This window comes from Odontomachus brunneus, unplaced genomic scaffold (genome assembly GCF_010583005.1).
Source record: "Odontomachus brunneus isolate Ranch 3 - 2012 unplaced genomic scaffold, Obru_v1 Obru_scaffold_180, whole genome shotgun sequence".
Lineage (NCBI taxonomy): Eukaryota > Metazoa > Arthropoda > Insecta > Hymenoptera > Formicidae > Odontomachus > Odontomachus brunneus.
In genome coordinates this window covers 280,621-303,832 of record NW_022639630.1, presented here as the reverse complement: position 1 = coordinate 303,832, position 23,212 = coordinate 280,621, and the positions used below count along the sequence as shown (strand labels likewise).

Below are 23,212 nucleotides of genomic sequence, written 5' to 3'. Positions count from 1 at the left end.
CCCCCCCCCTCTCTCTCTCTCTCTCTCTCTCTCTCTCAATCTCTCTTTCTTCGTTCGTACACGGTAACCCTTCACCTTCCAACGCTCGGGCTACGTGACGGCGAGTGCGTGGCCATAAATAATCAAACGAACCGCTATAGATTGCGCGTTTCAACAGCTCGCCTACCACCGGGATGTTCCGACGTGCACGCTTCGCAAGAACACGACACGTGTTGGCCGGGTCGCGTTCATTATTCAACGAGCGAGAAAGTCCTTACGGTATCAATCGAGGCGCTCTAACTAATTCGCGCCGATTGTTCGTCGCGGTGAACGTCGCCTTCATAACTTCCATTAGGCACCCGCGGCTACTCCTCTCCCGAGTTTTTCCAAGGAGATTTACCGCGAGAACAATCGAAGTTCGCACGTTGAAGAAACCACGTTTCTAAACCGCACGCTCCAGTTGGTTCCGCGTGACGAACAGAAGTAATCCCCGCATAGAAATTTCTCAAGATTTTCCCCGCATACAGCATAGGTTTCGATTAGAGTGTCCAAGTTCGTCGCAAAATTGGCTATCCTACTATCGATACCATTAGGGAATCCCATTCTTATCAAACGTGGCTTTGATACAATCGAACAAAAAAATATAACCTAACATAACCTCATCCTTAAAGGATATTCTCTAATATACAAGATGTCCCAGACTCCCCTCAGCAATTTTTGTGGGAACGTAGAACGGATTGAGATGAACATAAAAATTTCACACCGTTTTGCAATATTCGCAATAAATTTCGAGATATTAATTATAAAAGATTGATGAATGGTCACGCGCGATATGTAGTGGCGATATGTATGTACTGTTATGTGCTTCTTCGTTAGGTTAAATTGAACAAAAAATTTTAATATTTTACCAATAATGTAGATTTTTAGTCATTAATGAAAGGAAATTGTTACATGATTATGCGCGATAATGCATAAATCTTCTTTAATTAATATCTAAAAAAATATGTGATCATTTTTAAAATCAGAGAATTTTTTATTTAATTTAACTTAATATATAAGTATATAACGGCGCCACTACAGTTCATTTGCCATATCGTGCGTGATCATTCATCAATCTTCTTTAATTAATATCTCGATTATTATTGCAAATATCGCAAAACGGTATAGGACTTTTATGTTCACCTCAATCCGTTCTACGTTCTTATAAAAATTGCGGAGGAGAGTCTGGGACATCCTGATCTCATTAGAAGATTCTTCTAACAAACCAAAATATTCTGAACGCAATATTCTTAAAGGAATCTCGTGTTTTATCTACAAATCTTGTTCTTAATATAAATTTCTTCTATAGTAAGAGAGTATTCTGTTTTAAGTAAATATATTTCTTTCTATTTAAAAATAAAAAAGTTAATATTGAATATTTAATGGATTTCCAGTTAAAAAGAGAAATATTCTTTTAGTAAGAATTTTTGTTTAGAAAATAGGATTACAGGGAAAAGCACCTTACTACTAGAGTTTTTTGTTAGTGTTAGAATATTTTCCTTTTTATGGTTTTAGAAGAATCATTTTGAAGCCATATATAAAAGGATATCTTTGCTAAAAATACGCGAAGAGAATATTGTAGTAAAAATTACAATGCAACTTTAGCAGTCCGGAAATAGGCTGTCACTATTAAAAAAAATATAGTAAAACATAGTAAAAATGATCATAAATGTTGTAAAAGTTATTATATTTATAGTCATTTTTACTGTTTTTTTTTTTTTATAATTTTCGTAATAGTGCCTATTCTCCGACTACTCAAATTGCAGTGTAATTTTTACTACAAAATATTCTCTCTGTGTAAGATTATATTTTTATGAAATAATAAGATAAAGATCAGAAGAGATATTTCGGGAGAACTGTGAGTTTCCCGTTTAGAACTGCAGTTTGAAGCGTTACGTTTCTAAGAACACAATTACTTCGGGGAATCGAATGAGATCCAAGGAAAATTTTCTATACGGGATTGCGCTCCCGGCGTGGTGTGGAATTTCCGCGGTCTTTGCATCAGTAACCTTGTTCCAGGTGAGAAGGTATCGACGGCGGTCGCCGCTGCTGAGTCAGGTGATAAACGCAAAAGCAAACTTGGGTTCGCGCGCGCCTGCGAATGTAAAACCGTTACGTACGCGAGTTCAGCGACATTGCGGACGAGGCGCGTGCTGCAGGTGGCAAAATACCGCAGAAAAATGATTCGTCGGTTAAAACAGCTGTCAATAACTCACGAAATATCTCTTGCCGCTCGTCCCGGTCGAATAACTGTCTTACGACGTGACGTCTCATCGACGCGCATCGAGACGCGCGCGGCTAAGCAGTAACTGTGTGTCTTATTACGGATTAATTGCGAGCAACATGGAATTCATGAAATTGTAAAACGTTTCTCTCGTTCCTCCTTCTGGTAGACGAGATATCTCTAATATGCGCGCGCGCGCGCACGTTATTAATATAATTACTCTTGTGCGTGACGATTAAGTCACTACGTGCGGCACTACGTCGGGTAGCTGTATTATCTCTCGAATTAAACGCGACATACCGTTACGGAAACGAGGACTTTCTTGCAGATGCCGTTCTCTGCTCGCGCATGTCGAAGAAACGAGCCTCCTCCCGGTCGTTGGAGCGACGACGAGCGGCAGCAAGCGCCATAAATAACCGAACGACACTCGTGCGAGCGAGAGCGCAGTAATGACGAGTTGTCACCGGGACACCCGTTACAACCCATAAACGCAACGCGTAACTGAATTGTGTGCGAGGTTTCAGGTCGCAAATTATGTGCACGGCGCATCCAATCGACGCTCGGTGGCCGGCATAATGGCGGGATGCATCGGGATATCGATCACGGCGAATTACAAAGACAAAACGCGGAAAATAAAGCCCCGAGCGAGCTTCGCTTCGCGGCTGGGGATACGTCGCGAAATCTACTTTGAACGGCAATCGCATTTTGCGCTCCGCTGTATATTCCTGCGTTTCACGCCGGTCGTTTGTTCTATATGTCCGATCATCGTCGTTGTCGTTGTTATTGTTCCTATTGTTATTATCGTCATTATTATTTTAGTAAATACCGATAAAGGTTACAACACGGCGGCAAATGTATCGATTACACGAATGAAACGCGCGAGCTGCCGGCGGGTAAACGCGAAAAATCGCACGTTATTTCCACACTTTATAAAATTTCAGTTCGCGCCGATCGCAACTCCGCTCGCGAAAAACGGCGACCATCGCAACGTGTCGGTAATATAAAGGGACGCGTAAATTAATATTACTTGCGCAAAAGTGGATTTGGCGGCGCGCACGAATTACCGCTTCCCATCGACGTCGTGTATTTGCAATTTCGCTCGTGTAAATAAATCTAGCCGAGTGCTCGGAGCGTATATCGTTTATCGCATACGTAGGTAGATAGATAGATGGGTAGGTAGGTTGGTAGGTAGGAAGGTCGGTAGGTAGGTAGGTAGGTAGGTAGGTAGGTAGGTCCGCCGGACGCAAGTCGATACCGCGTGGCGCGATTTCGATGGCGAATCGAAAGAATACCGCGACGCGCGCGCGCGTTATCACAATACGCCATTAATCATTTTTCCCTCGCGGTAGGAAACGGAGTTTCCCCTTTTCCCTTCATCGAGATCTGATAGAACTGGACCCATCGTGGGATACGACAACGAGAGAAGCGGGCAATTAGATATACCTAGGGAGAAAAATCGTGCGAATTATGAAGTCAAACTCCCGAAATATTAATCAGTGGCGTTTTAAGGCTGCAAAAGGCTCAAAGGCTCGTATTTTCAATGACGCCATTCATAAGTTTGCTATTTATTGAACGACATTTTTTTATAGAGTTATTTTATCATTTAAATAATTAATGTTAATTTGAAGCAAAATTGAGATAAATGCATATACACAATATTATAAATACGAAAAATATTATTTAAATATTGTTTCTTATAAATGCTTCGTTTATACTTGAGTTGATTTAATAAAGATATGCAGAGAAATAGAAATAAATAAAGTTATATAAATACATAAATTATATAAAATATATTAACATTTTACTAGAAAAATATTTCTTTTTACAAAATTACTATTATTATAAGTTTTAAATAATTTTAGTACTTATATATAATTTTTTATCAATTTATTTTTATTATGAAAATGTATAAAAATAAAATTTTATACAAATATGGAATGTAAATATTTAAATATATGTATATATGTATATATATTTTGAATATTAGTATAAATTATAAATTTTCCACCGCTGTATTTTCAAGATAAAACGAAATCCGTAATTCTAAAATTTGTATTTAATATCTCAATATCGTATAAATCATAAGTTAACATAAATTTAATAATTTCTTAATATTTGAAAAATATTCCTTTGAAAAACAAAAACACAAAATCGAGTCTCTCGATTCTGTTATAAAATCTTGAACTTTGATATTAATTTTATCACAAAGATAGGTTGGTGGAAAGACCTCAAAGAATTCATATGCAGGCATTACCAGGTATGTAAATATGAAACCGGAATTTTTGTATAGAAAATACATGTTTATTGTATGAAAATGATAAAAACTATTTTATTCGAAGTATTGCCCATCGCTAGCTATACATTTTTCCCATCTGTCTGACAATTTGTGGATGCCACGTCAAAAACTGTTGCTCTTTTGAGGCAAACCAGTCATCGAGCCATTTTCGTACATTTTCGTAAGAAGTAAAGCGCTGCTTAGCAAGTGCGTGTCCCATCGATGCAAATAAATAGTAATCGGACGGAGCCAAGTCTGGTGAGTAAACCGCATGCGAAAATATTTCCCAACTAAACGCCTCAATCGTTTCCTTGACCAGTTTTGCTGTGTGTGATGGTGCATTATCATGAAGCAAAATCACTTTGTGTTGCCTTTTTTTATATTCTGGTCGTTTTTCACGCAAAGCTTGAAACAAATCGATCATTTGTTGTCGGTAGCGTTCAGTATTAACAGTTTGGCCAGGTTTTAGCAGCTCATAATAGATCACACCCTTCTGATCCCACCAAACACAGAGCATTGTCTTCCGTCCATAGCGATTTGGCCTTGCAGTCGATGTCGATGGTTCGCCTGGAGTTACCCATGATCTTTTACGCTTAGGATTCTCAAAATATATCCACTTTTCATCGCCAGTCACAATTCGATGGAGAAATGACTTTCTTTTGTACCTGGCGAGCAGCATTTCGCAAGTGGTTTTTCGGTTTTCCTGCTGTCTTTCATTCAGTTTATGTGGAACCCATTTTCCCATCTTCTAGATGTTTCCCATGGCTTTCAAACGTATGGAGACGGCTTCTCGTGTCACATTTAATTAATCCGCGAGTTGTTGTTGCGTTTGAGTGTCATCCTCATCCAACAATGCTTGCAATTCGCTGTCTTCAAACTTTTTCGGTGGTCTTCCACGTTCTTCGTTTCTCATGTCAAAATCGCCACTTTTGAATTTTTTAAACCACTCAAAGCACTGTGATTTACCAAGAGCATGCTCACCGTAAACTTCGACAAGCATTTGATACGATTCTGCAGCAGTTTTCTTCAAATGGTAACAGAAAATCAATGCTGTCCGCAAATCGTAGTTTCCAGGCACAAAATTCGACATGTTCAACGCTATTACAAACTATGCTGTTGTATGAAACTTGTTGTGAGTTGAAAATCTTTGTTAGAGATGTCAACAAGGAAATGGCGCCAATGACGCGGTTTGACGGTAACTACATTAACAGCTAGAGCCATCTATGAGCAAATTTCGGTTTCATATTTACAGACCTGGTACTTGTAAACAAGATTGTTTCACATTTCATGCCATTCTTAAGATTTGGCGTTTTCCTTAAAATCTGTTTAAACTGATCATGAAGAAAACGACGGCAGCGGCGACACGCGTCGCCATTATGATGCAATTACCGACCAAGTTTTCCGGAGTTTGCAATTCGATTCGCAAAGAAGTAACCGCCTTCGTTTCTCTCTTCCCTCCTGCACCCTCTGCTTTGTACGGCGCATTCAAGACACGCGGGGGAATCACGCGTGCTACTAAAGTCGACCATAGCGCGATCGGATCGTCCCGATTAGTCGAGACGCTCGCGCACATTGTTGACGATTCAAAAAAAAATTCTTTTTTCTTTATTTTTCACTATTTTTTTAATATCACGGCCCAAACACGCGTGCAGAATTCCATCCGATTCGACTATAATTTATCTACGGTCCAGATGCGATGGAATCTTGCGAAGTTATGCGAAGTTTATGGCGCGCCGCTGCTGTCGCGCCATTCGGAAAATTACTGCTGCGCGTGCCGGACATAATTCTTTCCGAAATTCGTCGCGTTTTACCGGTCTATTCGTTTATATACGTACATACATATACATGCATACATATATATAACACATATATATATGTGTGTGTGGGTATATATATATATATATATGTGTATATGTATATATATATATATATATATATATATGTATATATATATATATATATATGTGTGTGTGTGTGTGTGTGTGTGTGTGTGTGTATATAGATATAGAATTCCGTCCTGCGTCGACTGGGCTACCCGACAATCCCGATAGCTACGGCATTTCACAACTCTATCCGGCGGCTGAATTATTCTATTATTTATTCAGGGCGTTAACGTGTGCAGTCGACGTGTTTCACTTATTTACCGATTACGCAGATTTATGTTTTTGCCGAATCGGGCTGAGCCGAGCTGAGCTGAGAGCTGAGCGCGCAGGCGCTCGAATGCGCTGCACTTTGCGCTTTCGTTTCAAAACACACATACAGACGCACCGTAAAACTCCTAAAATATTTATTACATCGTGGCCAATGCACGTTGATCGCGCGACTTCGTGTGTAACGGACGTATTATGAAATATCCATTCCGCGCCGTGTTGGTTAAACTTCCGACGCTTATAAAATATTCGCGTCGCAATTCGTTGCGTGACCGATGTTAAAAATACGCGCTGGGCAGAACCAAACACGCAGCGCGGTTGATTTCCCCCTGAAAATATCAAATCCCGAAAACGAAAGTACAAATGCACGTTTCGCGATTTTCTATAGCCGCCCCGGTTATTCGATCCTGAAAATTAAAAGCACGCCAATTAATTGGCCACCAAATGATTCTATCCGCTACATATTGATTATGACCAGGTGGAGTCACGAGGAATGATTCGTTTCCGTAATCGATGCGCCGCTCTCTCCTCGTGTATGCGCAAGCCACCGCCGTTAAAACACCGCAACAACGACGGTTATTTTTCGCGGAGCGATAGTAGCTCAAAAGCGCGCGCCGGCGTATTTTCACTGGTTAAATAGACAGAATAATAGATCCCCCTCGAATCGCGATTCAACCTCATCTCGCTCGCATACACGCGGCATCGCATCGCAATAACAAATTGATCGGCCCGCGATCGATGCTACCTCATCCCCCTCTTCCTCCCCCCTCCCTTTCTCCCTCCTCCCCCTCGATTAAGTCACTCGTATCAAGACGGAATTTTGACCCCGATGAATACGAAGAGTTCACCTACACGATTTTTCATTTTCCGACGCGATTCTTTATGGTACTTTTGAAATCTCTTGGAGCAAAATCTCTCTCAGAGTGGAAATACAAATTTACTTGTAACGATGATGAAAATATCTGTCTCTGAAGCACCATCAGTGTACTCTTCAATGAACTGCTATACACAGAAAAGTAAATACTGTTTTCAAGAGAACATTATTTGTCTCAAATATTTTATAAATTTATATATCCGCAAATCTCCGCAAAACTCATAAGTTTATCATAAGCATTAAAAAGGGTGGCCAAAATGTGCCCCATTCTGAGACAATGAAATCAGTATATAAAAGGAATACCATTTTAAAGATCTCGACGAACTAAAAAAATTTTGGTACCTATCTCAAGTTGATTTTTCATTCCGGAAATACAGTGTTCCAAAAATCTGATTTCCGTTACGGTTTTTAATTTATAGAAAATGTTAGCATTGAAATTTTGGAAAGATCAAGGATGCGTTAGAAAAAGCTGAGAGTGCCTTTTCAAGAAAAAATATATTATTTTGATAAAGTGCCAAATTTTTTATTGAAAATGGTTTCAGAGCTCAAAACCGACCGAAAGTATCAAAATTCCAATTAGAATACCTGGATTTCCGACTATTAGGCACTTCATCAGAATGATATATTTTTTCCTGAAAAGTAGGCACTCTCAGCTTTCCAACGCGTCCTTGATCGTTCCAAAATTTCAACGCTAACATTTACTATAAATTAAAAACCGTAACGGAAATCAGATTTTTGGAACGCTGTATTTCTGGAACGAAAAATCGGATCAACTTGAGATAGGTAAAATTTTCGGCTCGTCGAGATCTTTAAAATGGTACTCATTTCATCTATTGATTTCATTGTCTCGGAATGGGGCACATTGCCTATAAGTATTTAGTCTTCCTCTTTATTCAAGATATATTTTGAATCCTAGTAAATTTAGCGCTTCAATAAAAAATATCAAATTAAAACGCTTCAATAAAAAATATCAAATTAAAAATTAATTCAATTTACTCACTACATAGGGCCGAACTAACTTTTTTCTCAAAGTTTTATTATATTCTTATAAAAAGAATAAAAATTCTTCTTTTAAGTACATGATACATATACAATATTAAAAAAAAAATAAACTTCTAAGGTAGGTAATACTCACTATATTGAGGTAAAAGTGTCTGTTAAATACGGGTCAAAAAGTCAACCCTGTCAGAGTTATAAATATTTGTCAGTTTTAGTAACCTAAGTTATTTGTGTGCTTCCATTGATCACGTGCGGTCAATAAACGAACGAGTATTGTGCCATATTATTACTATGATGTTTACAAGAATTGTTCCTTGTGTCTCCTTTCCGAAAGATAGATTGAACCGATTGCATGGCCTCCTTGATCTCCTGACTTAAATCTATTGGATTTCTTTTTATAGAGATACGTGAAAAGTTTAGTTTATTCTTCACCCATAAATAATGTACAAGAATTAGACCGACGAATTCGAGGAGCAATTAATCAGATTCGAGGAAATTCAAAAAATTGTTTAAAGAGTTTGAAATTTTGTAATTCGAAGATATCAAACGTGTAGAAATGGAAGGAGGATACGTTGAACACTTGTTGTAAATAATGTAATAATAAAATCATATGATAAGATACTCGTTCGTTTATTGACAGCGCGTGATCAATGGAAGCATAAAAATAACTTGCCTTACCAAAATTGAAAAATGTTTATATGACTTTTTAATATCCTTTATAAATTTTTTCGTTCAATTTTCAAATTTATGATAAATATACTTTGAGATTATTGCAAAGAAAATACTCTTTGTTGAAGATATCAATTTCTTAAATAAAGGAAAATAAATGAAATAATCGCTTTTCTTAGCAAAGTAGAATAACATTTTTCTGTGTGTATTCTTAGAACCGATAATTCAGTTATAGTATTACAATAAATAAAATCTCACAGGAAGTATCAGTTAAAAGTATCGACTGTTCCCATTATTGATGCACTTCGCAAACTTAGCGTTATCGCGTGAAAACCATTAATTCTATTACCACAAACGCAGGAAATTGGTTGGGTTGAATATAACGTAAATTAAATATGCCTAATAAAGATTTTACAATGAAATCTTACTTCCACTGACAAAAATCAGTGAGGTGTAGGGGAGACCGAGTCTAATTGGCCCAAGAAATATGTCGACACTTTGTTTATTTGTTTATTGTGAAAGCAACAGTGAAAACAAAACTGTAAAATATTCCTTTTAGAATATAAAAATTTTCTCTGAGTTGCATTAAAATAATATTATAGTTAAAAAATAGGAAAAACTAATTTGGAGGAACAACCAAATATATTTTCGTACGTCTCGAAATTTAATATTCTCCATCGTGAGTGAACTTAAATAACATGTTATTAGTTATAATAAGATTCCAAATATATCATACACTCCATTCCGGATGATAAAAATAATGTTTACTCATGAAATGATTCAAGTCGAGCGTACTGACAAACAAGATAGAGATGGGTACTATTAAGAGCTGACAGAGCTAGAAAGAGACTCTCGCAGAGACTCCGAAACTACTAGTCAGAATACATGTTTTATATGTGGTCTCCTTATTCTGTGTTACTAACTTAACTTGCTTTTAATATTAGCGCAAAATAGCTACATTACAGCATGTCCGTATTATAGTTATTACAGAAGAAAATATATAGTTTACATTCTAAAAAATGTGCCATCTGGCCTCGGCCTCCCTTAAGACGAAGTGAAAAACGAAGTCTTCCCTTCCTCTGAAAATCACTGAGAATTCTCACTAATTAATAGAGAAATACTCCTTTCACCGATCCAATCAGAAACATTTTGATTGATTCATTTGAAGAGAGGTCCATTCAGGAAGATTATTCTTGTAGTAGATGCTACTATAGTGTTAATGTGATGACAATAAACACATACGACAATAATAAATAAATAATTATTCCTCACAATAAGAACCTCACATACTATTATTGCTGCTGCTTTTTTTACTGAAACAACCAAAAAGTACGGCTGACGCTGAAAACAACTGTTTAGTGAGATCAAGCATTCCTTCCCTCCCGCAACGTACGCAACACCGGTGGTGTGCGGACGACGCAGTGTTACAGCAAGCGAGGGGTCAGTCGACGTCGCGCGTCGAGCGCTTAACCCCTCAGTGCTGCCGCCGTGTTTCGTGCTAATGATCATCGCGATAAACAATAAAGCCGCCTGGTATCCACGTGTTTCCACCGCTCGACTATTGTCTCTATGCGGATCTTAACGGACACAACGGCGGCTACAACAACGAGTGTTTTCGAGAATGAGCGTGCTGCTGATACAACGAACCGTTCTATTTGGACGCGCGACGATCACGACGTGCTCGATCCGCTTAAGCCGCGCGTCAAGGTTATACAAGGCTTTCCCGAATCGTTAAGCTGCTGGCGCGATGTCTTCTCTTTCCCTCTCGCGCGCGCGTTCTTCACGGCGTTGTCGCGGTCGATTTCGCGTGTTTTCGGCGCAGCGCTCACTGCGCGAACGACGACGCTGGCGAGCTCGCGAGCTACGAACGCTGGATGTGCGCGTCTCCTCTGGTCCGATCGCTCCTGCGCGAGAACGAGTCGGCGGGGAACGACGAGCGGGGAGGAACCATGCGAGAGCGAGTCGATCGGCGTTCTCGGGTCCACGAGCAACGACACTGCTGCTGCTGCCGCCACCGCCGCCGCCGCCGCCGCCGTCGTCGTCGTCGTCGTCGTCTCCGCGCGCGCTTACGACGTTTTTGCCCGGAGCGCCTTGCGCCCCTCGCCGTCGTTCTCACCTTCCCTCCCGCCATTCTTCGCGTCATTCTCGTCGTGCCGCTCTCAGCGGGAGAGCGCGCGCGGGCAAAAGCGAGGTTCCGCCGAGCGAGAGAACGAGAAAGAAAGCGAGAAAGAGGGAGACCTACAGACACCTGCAGTTCGCCGGCGAGAAAGACGGACAAAGGACGGGCTCGTTCGCCCGCTCGCTCACTTGCTCGGCCGCAACGACGACGACGACGACGACGACGACGACGACGACAGGGAGGAGAATAGAGGGGTGGCGAGGCGAGGGGGAGAATCGGGCCGAGAGAGGCGGGAAGAGGGCGAGGTGCGCCAAAGGCGATGCCAAAGAGACGACGAAACGAAGCAACGCGAAAATGGCTCCCGAACGAGATACGGCAGCCAGGAACTCTCGCCAGTTTCGAGCGAAATTACTGGGAGCCGCGCGCACGTTAGCGTCCCGCCGCTCCGCCCCGCTTATTTAATGTAATTTCGTTGCCGCTCGCCTTCCACCGGGACGACCGACGCAGCGCGAACGCAACGCGCGGCTCGGAGCTTTGTATCAAGATTCCATTAACCTTTGTTTCAGCCAATTAGCCGACTCGAAAAATTGTCATTAAGTTATGACGCCCCGCTAGTAGCTGGCGGAGGACGCCGCTGCTGCTGCTACTATTCGCTGGCTCGCGAAACGCGGAATGCCGTTTGTCCCGTGCGCATGCAGCGCGGTATGCCGCGCGTTGCGACGAGCAACGGACGCGGCGTCGTCGACAAAAATGCTTAGGCGGAGGGACGAGAAGCGTCCTCGCGACGCGTAGAGAGTCTCTCACGTAGGAATTTCTCGAGATTTTCCCAGATACAGCATAGATTCCTATTAGAATGTCCAAATGTATTCCCAAATTGCTTATCTCACTACGATATCAATTGAGTATTCCACTCTTATCATATATTTATGTACACAGACTACGTACAGACGTTTCAGAAACTACGAAGACTTGACCGAAAAAAGATGTCATGTTAGTGTAGGCATCCGTTCTTTGTCCATCTTGACATCTATTGGACATCTCGTTTAGCTTTTTCCAATAGCAGTCAAGCTGGACAAAGATGAGACGGTCAAACTTAGATAAAAAGAAAGGACAATAAGAGACCACGCAAGACGTCGATCGTGAAACACACTACACCTACACAATTGAAGCAATCAATCACTCTCACGCCATTCTTCAGGTATGGGGTGTGGTTACGGAATTCCATCTTTGTGGTGAGTCCGTAACCATATAATATTTGTGCATTATTTCTCTTTTTTCTATTTTTTATTTGCACTGAAAAGGGTCGGAATGACAACCGAAACGGTTGGCTGACTTTTCGGAACGTTCAGTGCTCTTCTTAGGTCATTTGTAGATGTAGTGTGTTTCGCAGTTGTCGTCTTGTGTGAGCTCTTATTGCCTTTTCTGATCCAAGTTTGATCCTGAGAGTCTGATGATTTATTTAAAGATAGAATGCCTATAGACAAGTGGAAGGAGAATATAGCTGATCTCATCAAATTTTGTCCTCAAATCTCTCGTAAGAAAGCGTAGTCTAATATATATAACCTTGGAAAAATTTATCCCATGATTCTGATCAAATAGATCTCAATCAATTATTTGATTTATATAAGGTGACGTGTTTTTGAGTTCTAATTATTAATAAGGTACTATTTATTAATGATCCTTACTATTAATAAGGTTTTGATTGCCACGCTGTGTTATATGATTTACTAGAACCCGATAACATGATTTTATACATAAAGCAAATAATTGATTAAGATCAATCATATTTTTCAATCGTTAACGTTGGCATACTTTTATAGTATCAGAAAAAGAATCCTATTTTTAGACTATTATATCCAATAGAATAAAAAAATTCTAAAATATTCGTAATCCTTAGTCAACAAGCTGTAATAATACAACAGGCTTAATTAACATAGAATAATAACTATATTATTAGGTCGAATCTCATGTAGTTTTTCTAAAGTTTTCTCAATATGTTTCGAATATGCTTCAAATTTTCACTTGGAACAACACATCATACATGAAATATAGCTTTATATTTTAGTAGAAATACGAAAAGAAAGTTTCACTATATTATAGTTTTTGGCTTTGAGCTTATGTATATGCAGTCAAACAAAAATAGTGCTCTGAGTCAGATCCAACTCTATTTTTATCGGTTAAAGATTAAAACACTTTAAGTATATTTTATTGAATAATAAAATTATTTAGAAAGTGAATATATATTTTGTTCAATTCCAATGAAAAATGAAGAATAAAAAGAGTATCGGAGAAACTTTGTGTTTCTCACTTAGATGTTTGAAATAATTACATCTTCTGACTAGAACTCTTATCCAGCCAGACACTCATAATCATGATAACGAGATAATCGATGATGGAAACTTTACATTTTTTTGCAATTGCATTGATGAAGCAAATGTACTAGATTAAATTAATCATTAAACTTATAAAATAATATAAATTTTATATTATACTGATGCAGTGACAAATTTTTATTAAAAGCTATATTTACATTTCTACATTATTATTTACATAACATATTGCTTCAAGTAAATTTCAATCATTTTTTTCGTATTTCTATTTCATCATTTTATGTGATAAATATATGAATATCATATCAACCAATTATGGACTTATGGATCAGCTAAGGATTTCCTTCCATCAATGGTTGATATGACACAATCTTCACAAATCGACTAGTAAAGTTGTCATCAAATTTACGCCCATCTGTTTATCTAAATAATTAATTTGGAAAATCTGGATCGCCTAATTAGAGATTCCAAGAAGTTTTCTGCGCGGGATAAGCGAGCGAACGGACTGTCAACGGACTCAAAGCACTCGACTGTCGGTTCAACGCGCACGGCTCGTTTCGACAATTCCGAAGATCTACGTCGGCTGGAAAATTTATGTTATCAGGAATATCGCCGCGTTGTGCGTATCCTCGAGGCGATGTTATCTTGCGGATTGTTAACGCACATCTCACAGCGTAACGTTCCGCAATGCGCTCACCGGCGCGGCGTCGGCCGGCTGCACTCGCGCGACCGCGGCAAATAAGACGAGGAAATATCGAATTTCCGAAAAAAATTTGCATACTTAACGAGCTAACAAACACGCTTATCGCGCGCACTCGCCCAATTTCTACGATGATAATAAGCGTCGCTCGCGCGCGCAACGTGGCGTTTAGCAAATTAGCGCGATGCGCTGTAATTATGATAAATACGATAACTCCCGATAGTAACGCCACGCCATCGTGAAAGTCGCGCGCTGCGAAACGCATCGCGCGCGCGTCCGACTCGCCACGAGAGAGAGAAAGAGAGATGATTTTTTTCTCGCGTGTGTAATTGGGCTTACGTGCCAATCAGCTTCTCGAACGCGGACAAGCTCCCCCCGAGGGAACGCGAGGAGCCTCCTGTTAAATCGACAATGTCGGGTTTACATACGTATAGCTTTCCCCTCTCCTCTTTCCTCCCTTCTCCTCTTTTTCTCCTTTTACCTCTCCCCCTCCTTTTTTCTCGCGTACAGCTTTACTCCCGGGGCATTATCGCTGAATCGCGGCCTCTCTAGGCTCATTAATATTTATACGCGCGAATTATTATGGCGAGAAATTATGTCTTAATATCGAATTACGCGTTATTACCCCCGGATACATTGTGGTGTAATGTATTTCGCGGTGGAATTAAAGCGAGGCGATAGGCGAGGTGAAATTAAGAAGGCTCAAATTATACACGCGCGAGCGTATAATTTAATATAGGCATAGGTGCGCGTGTGTATGTAATGTATGCGCTTGCGAGCGAGCGCGCATTCGCGGGGACGACATTTCCCCACTCGTTGCGACCGGGGGAGGAGGGCAGGAGGAGGCATTTCGATAGCGTAACGAGGGACGCGAGAAAGAGGGAGGGAGGGAGAAGAGAGAGAGAGAAAGAGAGGGAGAGAGAGAGAGAGGAAGAGCGGAGTCGGGATGCGCAAGTGGCGAGGAATATAATTTCTGGCTTATCGCCACGTTCCATAACACGTAATAATTACGATAATGCGCACGATGACGATGACGTGCACGTGAGAAAAAATAGGACCAAACGCGCAGCAGCCCTGATGCTCAAGGCAAGGGATGCCGCGGGCTCTCGCACCGGGAAAATCGACGAGAGGGAATTTCGAGGCGCGTGTGTGTGTGTGCGCGCGCGCGTGTGTATTGTCGTCGTTACCTTGGCTAAATATTAATTGACATCGGCGATCTGTAATGACCGCCTCGCGTCTGAATTACCGTCCGTAATTCGACACACATACACGCGCAACGTATAATAAATGTCGATCTTCTGAAAAGATCCGATAACACGCGCCGCGTCTCGACAAGGAAAAAGCGCGGCGAGTCGTCGGCGGTTTTTACCAACGCGCGGCCACGACGATGACGAATCTCTGCGCAAGAGCGCCGCCGCCACCGTCGCCGCTCTCTCCCGGTGACGGACGCGCGCGGGGAGTTGAAAATTTTTCGAATCCATCGATTATTCCGGCCCTCGCACACGCGTCTCTATATTATCGGTCTTTATTTAACGCGCATAACGTGGCGCAAAATGGACGTTCGACGGACGGACGGTGTCCATTTTAGTCGCTATCGGATTTCACTTAACGGAATAATCAGTGATTAGTCTCTCGCCGTCGGTGGTTATTGATTATTATAAATTTCTCGGGCGGATTCGCGCGCCCGAGCGATACGCGCGCTCGCGGAACTTCGAATCTGTCCGAATGCTCTGGCGTCGCATTAGCGCCGATTCGTGATTAATTAAATCACCTTTCTTCTATATCGCGGATATGGTTATATTCTAGAGGACGAATGGAGCATCGCATTATGTGGGAAATATACTTGCGATGTGGGGATGAATTTAACGATTGAACTAGCAAAGTAGTCGAAATGATGAGTCTGCAATTTCTTACAGAAATTATTCAAAGTAATGATGAATATGATGTTGCCGTGGAACAAAAGGTAAACATCTTTTCTCTTGCATTACGCATCTTTTTTTTCATTTTAACCACTCCGATAGAAATAGATCGTTAATTGGCGATAGTTCAAGTGTTAAACAAGTGACTAATGCAGTCACAGCGTCAATCTTATCATGTCGCGCGAATATACTGAAAAAGAAAAACTTGAAAATTTATATTTTTGTAGGATATGAAGTTTATTCGCACAGAGGTAAACTTTATTTCATAGAAATCAATTTTATTCCACAGAAATGAACTTTTAAGTATCTCTTCTCAGTGTGATCTTTCTTCGTATTATGATGCAGACTTTCTAACCAAATAGACTTTCATGATCATCACATCGTGAGATAATTAATGATACTAATTTTATAATTTTTTAAAGACACAAGTTACTTTTACAGATCACAAATGCAATAAAATTGTAGAATTGTATAATAGCCCAATGAGGAAAATGAGAAAAGCTTCTCAAAAAATTGTAGTTATAGTCTCTCGGACTAGAATTTTCACTTTTGTTTTAGTTTTTTTATAAAATAAAACAAGAGCGAATTTTAACGAGAAACTCTAATTTTTTTAGAGCCAAAAATTCTATTTTGAAAATAAAAATTCTGGCCAGAAGACTATAATGATTTTATAAAATTCTTTTTCCATTTTTTTGGATTGAACTATTGTAAAAATGTAAGTCAAATCACACGGAGATGTTCTTTTCTGTACAAAAAAATTAATTTGTTTGTTAAAATGTAAATATATTACATAACTCTTCATTGCCACACAGAAAAAAATATTTTTTTTATTTACATGGAAATATATATTACTTAATTATATTTGTTATGTTAATTATAGAGAGTTCATATATGTTTATTTAGTAGTTTTTTTAAATAAATTCTTGAATATTGTGGCTTTTTGTTGTCCGGAAAGTTAATTTGTCCTTCCCCCAAATAATTACATTTACGAGACAAATATACTATTGAATTAATCATTAAATTTACGGAAAGTTATACTTCGATTTTTACATTACATTTTATATGACACTGAACAAACTTGGATTTTTTTTTCGTATTTTTTCTTTGTCATTTTATGTAAATATAAGTGCCATATGAATCACTTATAAAGGACGCAATCTTTACAAATCGAGTGTTAAAATTGTTACCAAATTTGCATATATTTGTCTATCTACATTATAATTAATTAGTTAACAGTTATCTGAGAGAATCGAGGTAGGATACAATGATAAAACGCGGAAAAATGCGAGCACACTATAGTAGTGATGGTGCGCGGCGCGAATAATACTTTTTTTCCTCGAGAACTCCGGCGTGATCGGTGAGAGGATGAATTATACATCGTCTGTGCCGATAGTATGCCCAGCGATTTTACCGTCTCTCGCACCTACGTAAAATCGCGCGACCCAAGTGGCCCGTCTTCCGCGAAGCATCGATAAAACGAAGTTGCAATGCGAAGTGCGCGCGTCTCGCCCTCTACCCGCCGCCGACTCTGCGCGACTCGGCGTATCTGTGTCTTCGCGGTGACGATAAAAATAGTACGAAGCGCTCATGCGAGGAAAGTGCAAGTAACGCTCGCTGGGCGCGAGCAGCGGAGATTTCGTGCGCGAAGAACGCAAGGCGAAGGGAGCGTGTAGCAGCGAGAGCATCGATCGCACGCGAGAAGAGGAACGCGATCGTCGTCGAGTTGATTTGTGGATACGCCAATGTTCGCGTATAATCGAGGATGCAAGTATACATTCGTTTCGAGGACTCGACAATCTTTCCCGCGGTCGGGAAAACCAATTGCGCAATGTCGCCAAGGTAATAGCGATCATCGCGAAAATTTCAAGAATACGGATCGACCCTCTAGTGAGAGTATGCAGTATTTTAGGCTGAGAAACGTACATATACAAACAAATGCTGTTATATCAATACAATTAGTCAACAACGTCCAAAATTGGAATAAATCGTCTTGATTCAACCAAGCAATAGATCTCTCATGATCATCACAACAATTGATGAAAATTTTACTATTTTTTATTTAAATTTAATATATTAAATTTAATATATTAATATATTAATATATTAAATTAAATTCAATTTACATCATATAATAATATAAATGTTGTTTGTGTTACATTATCAACAAGTTTACTAAAAATTACACTTAAATTTTTGTATTATACATACATTTTACATGTCACATTGTTTTAAGCGAATTTTAATAATTCTTTTAGTATTTTCTTTATATTTCTGTATCATGCTATATGATAAATATTAGTGTCGTGTGAGCTACTCATAAGGGACACAACTGTTACAAATCGACTAATCAACTTATTTACCTGCATGCAAAAAACATATGGCGTATATAACCAGAAATATTGTGAGCAGTATGGCTGAATCATACTAGCTCTCTTTGTGTGATGATGATGTATATGGTTGATACGGTTCAGTTACTCTAGCACATCAACTATATCAAAGTAGTTGCGCATGATCTGGCTATGGAAACTAGAAATCGGCTGGGGTGTCATTTACCATAGATACATTCTGATTGAAGCAACCAGATATCGTCACTGCTGCAACGCCAATTGCTACAATTGCTGTGTGGTTGCAGTAACCATATAATTAGTTGTTCCGTATTTTACTATTGAATCTGTGTGTGTGTATGTGTGTGTGCGCTTAGCACAACCAAACTTATGTATGGGCCAATCATACTGTTTTTTTTCTGTATGAGAATATTATTGAAACCATACTGAAGTTATTACAACAATGTATGATATTACAATAAAATATATTATGTATTTAACACTTGTTATTAATTGTTATTAAAACAATTCATAATGTATTTTCAATAACATAACAATAGAATTATAGACTTGTAGAGATGGACTGCACATTCTCAGGGAATTAAAGGGCTGAAGTCAACATTAGTAAGAAAGGACAATAGCAAGTAAGATACTTTTGTCTATATTATTTATATATAATTGTCTAATTGGTGAGGAAAACGAAGGAAAAAAAGCGATCACATGGTCAATGCATCCTCTTTTTCTTTCACCCTCTTTCTCTTTCGTTTTCTTTTGTTTTCCCTACATCACTTCTTTCGACAGTATGATACAGGAAGAACCTTACTCAGCATATCTTTACTCTTGACATCAGCTGACTCATACGAATGCGCAGTCTATCTCTAGAAAGTTATATATTGAATCAAGAAGACTTATTCCAAACATAGCGCTGTTGACCAATTCCGTTGATACAACAATATTTTCCTGTAGAAAAGCAATAGGCGAGGAAAAATTCTCATATATTATCTTGTCGCAGCTCAGAAAAGATGATTTTGAAGCGTGCCACGGAGAGAGTGAAAGGGTCCCATACGACTATGATACGAATGCGAATCGAGCGTTTTATCATAAGGCATTTCACGAGGAACTTTCCGCGCTGCTCGAAACTGTGCAAGGCAGAAAATCGCGAAATCCAGAAAGCCGGAAAAGACATCGACCGCTTCGAGTAACGCAACAAGAGTGCTCATTTGAAACTCAAACGGAGCCACTTCGGCTCTCTTGTAACCGCTAAGTCTTCAAAGTCCTTAAACGATCTCGCCGCCCTTTCAACGAAGCGAAAATAATTTCAAGCCGCTAAAGCGCTGTTTTTCATGCCCCTTCGAGTAACAAAACAATCGAGCGGTAAACGAGAGCGGACGGAACTGCTGCAAATAATTTCACACAACCAAAATGTTTACTTTAGTAATATTATTAATTAATTTACCAGGTGAGAGAGGAGAGAGAGGAGAACAGGGCAGACTATATAATTAAATTCTGCTTTCGTTAAAATAATTAAAGTCGCACACAATCATGCAGGAGCAACGATCGCTAGGCAAGAGGTCCGAGGAACGCTCGCCTTCACCGATAGATCGCTCAGTGGCACGCATTGACGAACACACGCTGCGCTAAAAAATAGCTCAGTCGCTGGCACGACATTTCGGTGGAAAACAAGAGAGCGCGGCGCGACGACGTTCTCTCACGCGTTGCGTTTCTGCGCGTCGAACAAGGAAACGTCGCGGGACCGTGAATCATCGCCGACGATCGTGAATCACGTCGGCCCCTTCGCCTGGAGAGTTTAAAGCAACGTTCACACCGCCAGAGGAGCACAGGTTGGAGGAGCCACCACGGCGGTGGCAACGCGGCTGCGGAGGTCCGGAGGCCCCCGTGGCCGTCGACGAGCTCCCATGGGTGCGGCTCGTGTGCGGAACGAAGATTCCCCTGGCACGGGATATGAAATATTTACCCCTCTCTCCCATCCTATCCACCACCTATCCCATCTCCCAGTCCTCCCCGCGCGCGCCCCCGCCGGGGGCGGTATAATTAACCCTGGACGTTCGGGTTAACCCGCAGGTAAGAGCGGATACGTGGTAAACTCGCGGGGAATACCTCGTATCTCTCGTGCTGCTCGAGCTACAAAGTATTAAATTAGCACCAGGAAGCCGGGGAGCGCGCGAGTAGATGCAACCCTCTTTCCGAGCGGCGCATCGAGAGAGAGAATTTATCGCCGATGCGGTTTGGAACGCGTACACATGCACGCACGCGCGCAAGCACGCACGCACGCACACATATCACACACACACACACACACGCACACGTGGATCGCGAGCGCGCGGAAATTCTTCCATAATCATGCAACCGGCTCGCAGATACAAATGGTCGTTCGTGTCGCGACTCTCTTTAACTCTCCGCGCGCTCCGAAATATTTTCACGCGCTCTTGTGGTTACGTTGAACGACGCGACGCACTGCATTTCAGACAGGTACACTGAGAAAAAATATCTAAAAATTAACAAATATTTTATAGGTTTATCTTTGAGTTATTTATTCGTATTAGGTTTACTTATTTTATTTATTCGGTTTAAATAAGCGATACTCGATTTAAATGAAGAGAATTTTGATTGAAGTAAACATGTTAATGGCATCCATCTAATAAATACTTATTAGTTTTTAAATATTTTTCTTAGTGTAAACAAAGGAAAAAGTTTCTTTAAATTTAATTTAAATTAACGAACGTTTGTTCGTTCAACTTGAATTTTTGTTTGAATGAACTAATATAACAAATAAAGGTTAGTTTAGTTTAATTTACACTTGCACAGATTTAATCAAAATATTAAGATTTATGAAAATTTAAAAGGGAATAAATAAACAATAAACAATAGATAAATAATTAATACATGTTTGCACGGATTTGATTAAATATTAAAGTGTGTGAAAATTTAAAGAAAATAAATAAATAATAAACAATAACTGATAAAAATAAACTGATTAATTAACAAATCCTTATCAATAGTTGATAAAACGCGAGAATAATAAAATCTAGCTGGCGTCATAAGTGCCGGCTAATGGACAGTTTCCCATATTTGTCCCGAGTCCATTAACAGTTTCTTTCTCGCACGGCAATGTTCTCTTACGACACTATGTGTATGTGTGTTAACGACGTCGCGCTGCCTCCGCGACGCGACACGACTTGACGCGTTTTAGCTTTATCGCTATGATCGAATTTATCGCGACAGCGCAACGATAAACTTTTATCCGCTTTTTAATGTCTAGTTGTAGCTTCGAGTTTTCGTCGTGAACGAGACAACACGATCTTTTCGACCAACCGCGCTTAAACGAGTTCTTTCTTTCATGTTATTTTCGGTTTAAACGTAGCGCTTCTAATTATCATTTGTACATTTATATTTGTATTTTTTTTATTTGTAGAGAGAGAGAGAGAGAGAGAGAGAGAGAGAGAGAGAGAGAAAACGCTTCTGGGTTCTCTTATCGAAGTGTTGTCGAGTCCGACAGGAACGTCTTCAAATATGTCCTAAATATATATATGGTTATCGGTTATCAGTTGAGACGGAGATATCGGATTCAGATGAGAGAAAAGGAGAAAGACCGAGAGAAAGACCGTATCTCTGTTCGAGAGAAAACGCGTCCAAGTATCCAAAAAAAGTCTACATGATATCTCGCAGGTCATCGATGATATTTATAAATCGAACTTAGTCAACCCGCGACACGCCATAGTATTTTTTGTAGTCCGTCAGGTGATTTTTATAGCACCGACTACATCAGCGCGAAATCATTGAATCGCTATGTACTGTAGTCAACAGTCTAAGAATCATCTAGCAAGCAGCGCAACACGGAAAAATAAGACTGAATAAAGGATGTATCATCCATACTTCTTATAAGATAATGAACAAATTTTGAATAAATTGCAGATTAAACTAGATTGCATCTAAGAGTGACACAAACAATTTGACATTGATTCAGAACCTGGATTTAAAGTTACTGCACTTTTAGGTGTAAAACCAGCAAACGTAATGAAGACAAATGACGTATGATTGACGTATGATTGACGTTGCAGACGTCATTAAAGCGTCATTTGACGCTGTTCTGCTACTTAGGAGTATTTTTATCCACGCTATTGTGAAAATTTATGATGCTATCTTTAGCAAAGGAAAAGATAATTAAAAATTAATGACAAAAATCGAGATTTTTGTATACACGTATTTTAAACACTCAAAATGATGTATGAGAAGTTGTGGTTCAGAGATAACAGCTTAAAAACTAGAAATAATATGAAATGAGTGAATAGACTAGAAAAATATGTTAAAGTAAAAACTTGTTTTTTAACTATATCGTACGTATGTATACCATGCGGTAAATTTTTATACGGTAAATGGAAACATTAACGTATTTCTAATTTCCAGACTTTTGACAAGGACTTTTTGTAGGAACTAAACAGTCTTAATGTACGAATCACGTAACTAAATGCGTTTTAGTTGAAGAAAATCAAAATTTCTGGTTCTTAAGAATCCAATTTGGTTCATGAAAATCAAAAGTCCTATATCCATCAACCAAAATACATTTATATTGAATTTCTACCAACGTCGACT

At 39.6% G+C, this 23,212-nt stretch overlaps 1 protein-coding gene across 20 annotated transcripts in view; it reads right to left on the bottom strand.

The window, feature by feature from the left end:
- Nucleotides 1-23,212, bottom strand: part of LOC116851603 (bromodomain adjacent to zinc finger domain protein 2B-like) — a 401,190-nt gene that overhangs the window by 295,945 nt on the left and 82,033 nt on the right. The gene's annotated exons all lie outside the window — the stretch shown is intronic.